Here is a 10,181-nt window from a genome sequence, read left to right as displayed (position 1 = left end):
TAACAAATGGAAAGCGACTCACTTTGTTAAAGTATGGGAAAATTTTTATTTGTTTTAATCTTATTGAAAATTCATAAGGATAGTACAAAAATGCCTGTATTAACTCTATCCAGATTCACCTCTATCTTTGAAAAATAAAAGATCGCTTACTTTGAACTATAAATGATCAGTTTTCGTGTCCAAAGCGGGTGAGTCATTTGCACAGAACTCTTCGCTCTGGATCCTGCAGTTGGTGGCGAGGAACTAACCCATGGGCCTTAGGGCGACGCTTTGTCCCAGGGACGGCAGAGCAGGAGGCTGGGAGGGCTTTGGGAGGTGGGGGGGCGGGGCGTGGAAGCTGCACGGGGAGCCAGGGCCCCGCACGGCCCTTTCCTTGTCTGGTTCAAGAAGGGGTTCACCCGATCCTTCTAAACTCCCAGCGAGTGGAGTCTCCATGAGGCATTGCGACTCAGGCCGGAAGCGTCTGCTCAGCCAGGCCACAGCTGTCCATGTGGACGGGCCACCGCAGGCGAGGCCAGGGCCATGTTGGTGAAGCCAGAGCACCCCAGCACCACTGCTGGGTTAATTAGCAGCTTTGCTAATTAATTTGCTAATTCGATGGACCAGTATTTACTGCACCTCCCAAGCACAGAGCCCTGGGCAGGCCCAGCGCTAGAAAAGGGACTGCAGGTGTCCTAGGCTACCTCTGCCAGCACGTTGTGGGCAGGGAGAAGGGGCAAGTGTCACCGCCGAAAAGGCGTAGTCGGGAGGCAAACCCTCGCCGTGGCTGGCCGGTCGACTCCAAGGGCAGCAAGATGAATTTCAGACCAACACTGCACAAAATTGATGTCCAGATGTCTGTGTCAGTTAGCTTCCTTTTGGCTGCAGTTGACAGAAACCCAGCTCCAAGCAGCTTAAACATCAACTACAAAGACAAAACAACAAGCGAAAGAGGAAATGCCATGAGTTACATTCTTGCGGCACGAAGCGGGTTCGCGGGCATCAGCAGTGGCTGGTCCGGGCGCGCAAATGAGGGCCTTTGGCTTAGTTTTCTTCTATGCATGGTTTATTCTCAGGCATCCTACTAACAGTTCGGGTTTCCCCACCAGCACCAGCAGCACCAGCAACGCCCCCACCGAAAGCAGACTCTGGTACATGTAGTATATTTGGTGACCAAGAAGATGCGCTGCTCGGATTTTGTGCTGCAGCAGGCACAGTCGACCGGCAGCCCTGTCATTTCCCTTCTGGATGCACCGTCATGTCGTGTGACAGCCGCGCTTCCCTTGGCTGCTCTCAGGATGACAGCTTCCGCAGGCCTGCGCCTGGTGGCCTGGCCGCAGACGCCCTCCGTGGGCCGGCCACACTTGTGTCGGAGTCACGCTGCAGCCTGGCTCGGGCGGCCTGGTCGGCTCTCTGCCTCTCCTTCCAGCGTGAGACCCGCCTTTGCGGCCCCGCCCCTTTGCCGCACCGATGTCTCTCCCAGCAAAGCTCCTGTGTAATCTCATCGCGCACCTGCTTCTCAGAGGCACCGCACTCACGCGGGAGTTGACCCGGGAAGCACACGTGAGGCGAGGGGGATGCTGGCACAGAGATGGGGAGCAGGCGGTAATGAGCGGGTGACCACTGTGAGGCGGGCCCAGGATCGTCCCACGGGAGAGAGGCCGGGGCGGCCAGGCACGCAGCTCCCTGCTTTCCCCTCTCCCACTGGTGGAAGGGTGCCCGAGGGTATCGGCCGTTGCACTCCAGGGCTGCAGAGGAGGGTCCTGGGTGTCAGCAGCGAGTGCCTCAGGCAGATGAGAGGGGTGCGCCCAGGTGCCCGGGGCGTGTGCTCCTGGGCATCGGAGCCTCCGCTGCGCCCCTGGTGCAGTGGAAAGGGGACTCTAGTGGCTTTTGCTGTCTCCAGGGGGAGCAATTCCAGACAGCGTGTCATTGTCAAGAATTTCATCTGGTGTCTCGAGACTGTCTGTGATTGGCCAAACTTGTGTCACATGTCCGTCCCTGAGCCAGTGGCTGATCCATGGAACTGGAGTGTCACGTCACCCCGGGGTGTGTGGTCCCGCCGCCTCTCCAGCTCCAGCGGGGAGTAGGAATGGCTCCCTGAGAGAGACGCTGAGCGGATAAGGCCCTGCGACTGCCACTGGATGGGGTTTTAACCTGGGAGGGCAGAGGAAACTTCTAGAAGGCAGCGCGGCCTGGTACCTGGAGACCTCAGTGTGACACGGGTTCTTGGGAGCCGGTTCCCCCATGCACCAGCGGCGCTGACTGGGCATGCTTACTGCTGGGTGCCACTCACCACTTACTCTGCCGCCCGCGGGAGCCTCGGGCCGGAGCAGGCGCAGAGCTGGGGGCACAGGCGCCTTCGCACCGCACCCTGGCCCTGCATGCCGCTCCGGGAAGGGCCGGCCGCTGCCCGGCGCCCTGCGTGGCGAGACAGTAGAGGTGCGCAATTAGCCGGTGACAGCTTTATCTCCGCACACGTGTCAGAGCCGTCATTAGCCGCTTCCATCTGTTACTGACACCTGCTGGAGCCAGCCGCTCGCACCTCAGCCGGTATCACAGCGAGTGGCGGGGCCCCGAAAGGAAACATTTCAAAAATATCTGCATTTTGTTGTCTCAGCTGTCCCGGCCCCCTGCGTCAGCTCCAGCTTCGCTTCCTGCAGGTGTAGACAGTCGCTGTCAGCCGGCCAGGAAGGCTGCGAGCTCGTGAACACGGGGCCGAAGCTGTGCACGTCTCCCTGGAGGCCACTGCTTCTGTCTGAAGACACGAGACCAGCCCTCTGGTCACAGTGTAGGGGTCGGGCTCCCATGCCAAGAAGGGGACGTTGTCAGAGGGAAAGCCCAAACCTGGATGGGCCAGCAGGAGCCCCTGTGGCTGCTGCAGTAAGTGACAGCCCGTGGTCACACAGCTAGGAAGCAGGGGGCCCCGCCGGCCCCTACGCCCGCCCAACTCCAAAGCCTGTTGTCTTAATCACGAGGCATCACTGATGTCGCATGGAGTTCGTGGACACCACGGTCTCGTGGGAATTAAGAAAGTCAGGACGGCTTACTTTTTGAGGCCAAAACAGCCACGCAAAAGTGAAGCATTTAAAAAGAAGCGTTTCTACTTACACAGTTCGTGCCTGTAACGTACACAGTGCAATGCGGCTGGGTCGCTCTCGAGATAGTTACGGGCTTCATGCAATATGACTCACGGTACGCTGCCAGTGACAGAGCCTGAATGAGGGACATGTGTTAGGGTCTCCACGGGACAAAGACACACGCCGAACGGGGTTATTCAGAGAGGGCTCGTCTGCAGATGTGTAGGTGGAGGGGACCCCCGACGACACCGTCATCGGCTCGTGTCGGCCAGCTGTTGTCACTGCTCTCTTCTGGGCACTCGTGGAAGGGGCTGTGCAGAGTGGGCCACCCTGGCCGCACGGCTGACAGCTGTCCCAAGGGGCGACAGCTGTCCCGAGGGGTCCTCGAAGGGCAGGACCCAGGGGAGAGTGACGTGGTCTCGCTGTCTACCCTCTCTGACTTCCTACCGGGGCTCCCCATTGGTGGTACCCACTTAGAGAGCCGAGGGCCTGGGCAGGGCTGGGGTTGGGGGGCATGTGAGGCATCGAGGGGTCAACACTTGAGGGTGGTCTGGCTCTTGGGGTTGTGTGCTCAGCTCCCTGCCCACCTCCCCCAGCCCCAGCCTGGGCGGCGTCTGTGACAAGGGGGTCCAGAGTCGTCTGCTGCAGTGGCCCGCATTGGGGACGGAGGGGACCAGGGGGGCTGCAGGGGCGTCCAGCACAGAAGGCCGGCGGGGGCTCTCGGGGACGTCCACCCGTCATCGCGTTGCCCGTTCCTGGGACCGTGTGCAGTAGCCTCACTTGGAAAGGGTGTCCGAGTCTGGACGTGCCACGCGCAGGACATGTGTTCACCCTGCGGTCAGCCGGGGGGCCTCGGTCAGCTGCGCTTGCTGGAATCTCAGCTGCTCTCCCTCTAGGGACACAGGCAGGTAGACGTGTGACCCAGGGGACACGCCTCAGCTCTGCGGCCTCTGGGCCGGCAGGTGGCCGGTCTCGTCCCGACCTCCTGGGGCTGAGCGTGTGTTCGTCCCCAGCTCCCCACGCAGCTCACCCCTGGGCTGCAGCTCCTGCTGCTTCGGCCATTCTTTGCCACTGAGCTGTTGGGACAGCTGGCTTTACCTCTGACATCGTCTGGGGCCAGGGCCCTAATTCCGACAAGCCGCTTCCCGCCCGCCACCTTTGGCCTGACCCCGACTGTGCTGCCCTGGCCAGGCCCCCCGCGTGGCGCCCCGCTCGCGGCCCCTGTCGCCGTCCGGCCGCCCCCACGTCGGCGCTCAGCCCGGGCTTGGCGGGGACGGGGCCTCTCGCCCTCTCCCGCCCCTGCCCGCCGTGCCCGGGAGGTCATAGTCCTGCAGCGAGCTCTCAGTACCTGCTGGAGTTAGTTATTGATCTCACGTTGGATTTCTCTCTCCACAGTCTCCAAGATTAACTTTTAAAGATTTTATAAACTTCTGCGGTAAGAAGGAAATCTCACTGGGCTGGTACTTGGGATTAGAGCCCGCGCGGCTGGCTTCTCGTCTGCACACACGGCTTTAGCGCCCCCCGCCCCGCCGGAAAACAGGGCTGGGGAGAGAGCCTGTCGGCTGAGATCTGAGAATCGTAATTACATTGTCCTATCCATTCACTTGTTGTAAATTTATGTTTTTATAATATTTTTAGCTTTCTTACCGAGAGTCATGATCTCTAGCTACATTTAAGGCTTATTTACACATAAATGGAAAAAGAGTTTTTATAAATAGCACTTTTTGGAGGGAGCTTCGCCCATCATACCAGGTTTTCCTACCTCTTTTGACTCCTGGGTCCCTCTCGTAAGTAAATATACTGCTTTAAGCCCGTAGGGATTTTTTAATCTTTTCAGCATTCATAAAAAAAGGCGACCTCTTTTTTTTAAACAAATGTTCTGTTACCGTGCCGTGTTATTAATTAGTACACTATAGAAATCATGTGGCAATCTTCAAAACATTAACACCAGTTTCGACTTGTTCCCGCTCAACATGTTTAACGTACGCCCATCATTTGACACCCGAACGCAAACGAAACAGTGCTGTCGATGAGTTAATGAGGACAAACATGATGACCCATCGGCAAGGTGACTTCAGGCCGGAGGTCACCAGACCGGAAGGTTGTACTCACCTGATGAGAGTTTTACAGGGGGCGCCGAAGCAGCCTTCAAGGCTAAGGTTAGCCGCAGGCGTGCGTTATTGACGTTGTGTACGGTTTGGCTTTTCACTGACTAAGCATAATGACTCCACACCTGCGCTGTGCACAAACCTTTCTTTACATCTTGTCACTTGGAACAACAATTACACGTTTTTAAAAAATCAGCACAAAATTTAGAATTCCAAACGTCAGTTTGTTAGAGGAGTTTTTGTCTTTTTTTTGATGCCTTGCAACATCGTACACTTCTGTCCTGAAGCCGACTCGCGTTGAAGCGAATTTGCCGGCTTCACATGGTAAATGGGGACAGCTCAGAACTTGCCTTAATGGTGTGAAGATCGTCACGTGAATGCGACAGCATACCGTTTAATAATATGGTGCTAGCGTAGAACTTTTTTTTTTTTTAAACAAGTCACTTATTTATGAATGCTAAAAAGATCGGAAAATCCCTCATGGTTTACAGCAGTAAATTTATTTAGGAGTGGGGCGCGTGAGCCGAGAGGCCAGAGGAGCTGGCCTAGTGGCAGAGCTCCCCATTTGCTGCTCTTTGTATTTGGGCAAAAGTCACGTAACCTTTCTGACCCCCCAAATTTCCTCAGGGTTGTTTGGATGATAGCATAAAATATGCAAAGCGCCTGGCACAGAGAAGCTTCTCATCAAGTGGAAGTTATTATTAATTTGTTCACTTAACATACTTATGGGGCGCCTACAGTGTGTCAGGCTTGGGGTTACCCACCTGCGTCAACCCATTTCCCGTTTAGAAAAAAAGGTGCAGCTCGCGGCCAGCGTTCATTTAATTTTACATAAACACGCTCTTTGAGGCTGAAGCAGAGCTGACTGGTTTTCAGTGTGAGAGTAAAATACAAAACCTGTTCTCGGAGCTATTTCTAAACAGAACGTGTTTCTAATCCTAATGTAACAGAAACGTGTATGACAGTCGGTATTTAATAATGCTTTTCCGTGCGGTAGATCTCGACGCAGGAATGACAGAAAGGGGGGCCTCGCATCGCGCGCGAAAATCTCGTGTTTCTCTCCAGGTCTTCTTGCTGCCATTTGTCTGCGTCCTTCGTTTCTGAAGGCGATTGATATGCCAGAGCGATGCGAAAATAATGAGAGAAGCGAGATTCTTCGCGGCGCACGTGGGGGTCAGGTCAGGACTGTGTCGCGAGCACGCTCGGGGCTGACGGGAAGTGGGTGCAAAGAACGGACAGGTGGAACCTCGGCGCGGTGTTGGAGACTGCAGCCCTGTGACACGCCGCCGTGGGGCGCCGGAGCTGGTGTTCAGAGCCCGCACGCTGAACTCCCCGCAGGGCCCGGGTCCTCGGGGTGCGGGTTGGGCTCGGATGCAGGAGCGAGGCTCTGGCGGGCGGAGGCGTCGGTCCGGGGGGGACCGCTGAGTGAGAAGTTGGCTGTGGCGGAGAGGAGATCGAGAAGGGAGGCGACACCCGTGATTGTGCGTGTTCGGGGAGGGATGAGGGAGGTCCCACCTCCCACCCAGGGAGCAGGGGCGGGAGAGCCGGGGGAGGGGCTGCCGCTTGGAGAGCAGCAGCAGGGGACGTGGCGCGTCCAGTGCCAGGAACACCGGGCGGCACGTGGGACGTTTTCGAAACACTGACCGGGCCATCGGAAACGTGACGGGGCTCCCGACCGCTGCTGGACGGTGGGCGCAGGGTTGGCGGCCCCGGCGAACGTAGAAGCGTTTTCCCTGGGGCGTGTCCTGACACTGACCAGTAATTCAGCGTGTTGCTAAGGCGAGTCCCGTAGACACCGCTGGTGTCTGCAGAAGACGACGCATCAGACCCGGGGCTGTCACTCTGGGCATTGTGAAGTGGGACCGCGCAGAGGGAGGAGGATCGCCAGCCAGGCCAGGAGCCGCGTCCTCGGGTCGCCCGGCGCGGCTGGGCGGGTCGGGGGCTTCGCACGCCCGCAGACCCTGCTCCCCTCCTCCCTCTCGCCGTGCGCTTTCCCATTTAGGCCGCCTCTCTCCGGTCAGCCCTAAAGACAGGCTGGTGTAGCTTCGGGGTCAGTGGGCCTCCGTTCCTGAGGTCTGGGAGGGAGGGAAAAAGCACCCTTTGCAGCATCCCTGTGGATCCTCCCGGCCACGGCCCACCTTCGGCGCAGGCGCTGTGTGCGCTGCGTGGGAGCCTGGCTCCACAGCGGCGGGGCCCCGCGGGCCACAGGTCCGGTGATGGCGAGGGATGGCCCTCAGGAACATCACGGCCCGGGCTGGGCGGGAACCGGCCCTCGTTCCCTCTCAGCCAGCGTCACCAGCGTGTGCTCTGTGGACCACCAGCCTCCACGTCTCCCGGGAACTTGAAAAGCTCTGGGCCCCACCCCAGACTCACTGAAGGAACCCTATTTTTGCGGCCCTCCGCACGACCTTGCGTGAGCTGGCGTTGGGGGCCGTGCTCCCGTTTAGCGAGGCCCTTTCTCATTCTCTCTGTCCGCTTCCTTCCTTCAGGTCTGTGACGTGTGGTCAGAGACCTCACCAGCATCCCTCGGGCATATTAGGAGAGACCTTCGTCCCCAACCATCAAGTCACCGAAGGTGCAGAAGGCCCTCACGCAGAGGCGGTGTCCATCCGAGCAGAGTCCCTTACTGCATATTTTATCCTTTGTCTCGGTGGCTGAGAAAGAGCAGGGCTTTTTAGTATTCTTGTCTGGTAACAAATATCACTTGGAAATCCATTTTATAATCATTTAAACTGGTTTGTTTTGGGTCTATTTACATAATTCCGTGAGACGCATGGAAAGAGAGGCAGCGTGTTATTTCTCTGCAGCGAAAACAGGGAAAAGCCACTTTCAAAGGTAATTACCACTTCATTGCTCCCCGCGAGGTTAGAGGACTCCGAGAAGTGTGCCTTCGGGGACCAGGGCCACCAAGGCGTGGAAAGCATGTATGTCTCCCGGGCACGGAAGCCACACGCGTGCGAAGCCGTTTCCCTGGGTGCACCATTTGCATGACGGTCGTGGCTGCCAGCACCTGGCGGGAGCTCAGCCGAGACAAACAAGATGCTTTCCAGAGCACTGAGGGGCCGCCTCTGGGGCAGGGACCCCCGGTCTCCCGCCACTAGCAGGACTGTGGGTGCCAGTCACCCCTGCTGAGGACCAGATCAGAGACGTCTGTCCCAGCGGGTGCCAGCAGGGCCTTCCTACGGGGAAAGGTCTGCTTCTCCAGGCACCAGATGCAGTAGAGAAATTTGTGTTTGAGTCACGCGGAAGAAGGTCAAGCGGAGGAAGAGGCGCTGCGGGGTGGAGAGCAGAGGATGGCCCGAGTGAGCGTCCCCCACCCCCGCGGCCCTGTCTTCCGTAGGCGTCTGGACTCTGGGGAACCTACTCCCTTTTCTTTTCTTCCGCTGTGCAGACTTTGTCATCCCTCTGGTGGTCCTGCTGGTGGTGGCCGTAAGTAACGCTGGTTCTGTATGACCCCAGCTCCTTCGGGCCACCCGTGCCCATCCCGCCGGCATCTTGAGCAATGCAGGTATATCCAGCATGCTTACTGCACCCTCCCACATGGCAGGGAACGGTCGGGTACCAGTGATACCGAGACGAATAAGACCTTTTAACCTCGAGGAGCTCAGTTCATAGCTTTATTCTAAAGCCACGGTCTTGGACCCGATGGCTCAGACGGCTTCTGCTCTGCTGTGCATAAAGTAGGGGTTTGTAACCTGGGGCCCACGGATCCCCACGGGGTCAGATACACGTCAGGGAGGGAAAGCGACATCTTTGCCGTGACTTTCCTTCTGTTCTTGTGACCTTTCTTGGTGGCCGTGCTTCTCTCTCTGGCTTGCATTCCGTTTCAGACAATGACCCACAGTCGCACCTGCAGATCGGCTGGCTGGCCTCCCCGGGCGGGCTCACCTTAGCTGGGGAGCTCGTTGCCAGGATCCCGGGCTTTTATCAGAATGCCGTCCACTTCCCGTGCCCTGCCCACGACCGGTGCTGTCCTCCCCCCGCCTCGCACCTTCCGACCCAGCCAGTCGTCCGGTACTTCTTATGGCTCATCTGTAGTCACGCTCTGAGGTCAGCTTTGCCCATGCGATGTTGAGGAAGATTTGACCTCAGAAGGCCACTGGCTGTCGACTCATCCTTGCTCGCAGGGCCGCGTCCTTATTATTCAGACCCATGCACTGCGGTTTGGGGCACAAGCCTCAACCGACCCTCCCGGATGTGATCGGCTCGAAGGCCGGACTGACAGAGTCTGTCTTTCCATCTTCGTGCTGTCCCCGCAGACCGGCTTTTCCTCTGGATCCACGTAGCGGCACAGCTGGTTCAAATCCTGGCTCTGCCTCTTCCTAGCTATGCAGCAGGGGGCCAGTTACTTCACAGCGTTTCCTTTTCCTGATCCCAGAAATGAAGGTGCCATAGTATCTACCTCATGGGATGTAAGGGTGCAGGGAGGTAATGTATTAGTTATAATAATTATTTCTGTAGTTGTTTGTACTCATCATTATTAGTTAACGTGTCATTATTGCTAATGACCTGAGAGGGTTGGGTAAAATGTCAGCGTGTCAGTAACTACATCTTTGAATAAACAGTTTTAAGTAATATATGAGGAATGTGATAAAGACCAATCTTGGGAATCACCTCATTGTTGCAAATAATGGTGGCTCATACTTTTGAGGGTTGTGGCAGGTTCAGGCTATAATGGCTTCACTTGCAAATCCCGGTGGTCGTGTGGCTAAGGTGGGCAGGTGACTAAGGCTTAAGATCTACCTTGTGATGGAGTTTTCTAATTGTCTTTAGCGGAGCTCAAGTGTCCAGGCTTTTGAGCCTTCCAGCCAAAACTCATGAACTTCTGCGGTCCTTGCACTTTGTAGCAATGCCCTGAAGTGTTAGGAGCTAACCCAGGATAGATAGCACTAGGTACGTGAATTCATTATTAGCACCACAACCAGCATCGACATTACCCATCAGCATAATCTGCTGCTTCTCCTTCTCCTGCTTCTCCTTCCCTTCCTCCTCCATCACTGTTTTCATGTAGCCATCA

Source organism: Pteropus medius, unplaced genomic scaffold, assembly GCF_902729225.1.
Source record: "Pteropus medius unplaced genomic scaffold, Ma_sr-lr_union100, whole genome shotgun sequence".
Taxonomy (NCBI): Eukaryota; Metazoa; Chordata; class Mammalia; order Chiroptera; family Pteropodidae; genus Pteropus; species Pteropus medius.
Note: the sequence above shows the minus strand (reverse complement) of the source record.